The sequence below is a fragment of the Pelophylax lessonae genome (genome assembly GCF_965119305.1).
Source record: "Pelophylax lessonae genome assembly, chromosome: 2".
Taxonomy (NCBI): domain Eukaryota; kingdom Metazoa; phylum Chordata; class Amphibia; order Anura; family Ranidae; genus Pelophylax; species Pelophylax lessonae.
In genome coordinates this window covers 445,639,640-445,641,463 of record NC_138769.1, presented here as the reverse complement: position 1 = coordinate 445,641,463, position 1,824 = coordinate 445,639,640, and positions in this window count along the sequence as shown.

Here is a 1,824-nt window from a genome sequence, read left to right as displayed (position 1 = left end):
CTTTGATTCCAAAGGTGTTCTATTGGGTTGAGGTCAGGTATCTGTGCAGGCCCGTCAAGTTTCTCCACCCCATGTCTTTATGGACCTTGCTTTGTGCACTGGCCTGCAGTTATGTTGGAACAGAAAGGGGCCATCCCTAAACTGTTCCCACAAAGTTGGGAGCATGAAATTGTCTGACCTCAACCTGATAGAACACATTTGGTAAGAATTAGAGCACAGACTGCAAACCAGGCCTTCTCTCCAACATCAGTACCTGACCTCACAAATGCGCTTCTGGAAGAATGGTTAAACATTGCCATAGACACACTCCTAAATCTTGTGGACAGCCTTCCCAGAAGTGTTAATGCTGTTACAGCTGCAAAGGGTGGACCAACTCAATTGAACCCTACGGACTAAGACTGGGATGCCTTTAAAGTTCATGAGCATGTAAGGGCAGGTGTCTCAATACTTTTGGGAATATAGTGTGTGTGTGTGTGTGTCTCATGCAGAATGCATTTTGAGCCCTTATTCTCCATAATTCCCTGAGGACCTGTTTTTTGGGGGATTCCTTTTCAGTACTGTGTTTAATTTAGAGAAGTTTTTAAGCTGGGATCCAGTTCAGCAGAACTAATTGGTAGAGCAGGTCAGTAAAACCTCCAAGTACTACACAAAGGTGGAAAAAGTGGGGTAAAAAAAAGAAGAATAAATAGGGGAAAAGTGAAAAAAGGGGGGGGGGGGCTAAGAGTAGAGTGGAGAGGTGGGAGTGTGTTAAAAAGGGGTTGGGGAAATGGGACTTAAGGGGTAGGACTTAAAGTGTAACTAAAGGCAAAACTTATTTTTAGTCTTGGATAGAGTGGAGATGGATTAGAACACCTGTCAGTTTTCATTCCTGACTGTGCCCCCATTAGGGAGATTCACCCTCTCTATTTGTCCTGTTTACCGCTATCCTTAAAAGTGAGAGTAAAAGAAAATTCCACATTTTGAGTTAACACTGGAATAGAGTAGAGTCGAAATCGTGGGGCCTGGGAGCATAAGCCATTGCTCTTTTCATATAAAGCAAGGTGAGTGTTTGTGACATACCAGGGCATGACTGAAAATCACCCTCTCCTCTTTTCTTAGCAAGGCAGAAGGGTTGGTATGGAGGTCTTTGGTAGGAACCTAGGGTCAGCCCTGTATGGGTGGTGAAGCATGGGTAAAATCTTAAGAGAATGTTTGGCTAGTGTCTGTAAAGGTTATTTGGGTTTATGTGCTGGCTCTTGTCTTTGTAGCTTGGGTCCACTTGCAGGCTGTCTGGGTCACAAAGTGGTAGACAAGATATGTCAACGTTTAGTATTCTCTGCAGACAGTGGTCACCTGTCTCTTCATGGCAATCTGGCATTAAAATAGTACGAGTGCCCAAAGTGGACGTTAGTAGTCTATTGGAAGTTTCAGAAAGCTGGGTACCAACTTAAAAAAAGATCTTATGTCTCTAGGTCTTTGGTAGGTGGTTTACCTAGAGTTAGGTTTAATATTGCTATTACCATGGTCCTCAGATCTTAGCCAGTGGTGGCCTCAGGCATGCCCCACAGCCCGATGCTATTGTTGGAGCTTGGTTTTAGCTGTTTTTTTTACCTTCAACTAGAGTGAGGTGGGTTTGTGTTGGTGTGTAGCCTGGGCCTGTTCCAGGACTGTTGGATGCCCACCATATTGTTCAGCATTGTACATAAGTGCAGCCATCTTAGAATCGCCATAATCATTCTTAAAGCAGAAATGAAAACAAAAATACTTAAAGGAGTTGTAAAGTCAGAAGGCATTTTATATTAATGCTTTCTATGCATTGAGATATAAAAACCTTCTGTGTGTAGC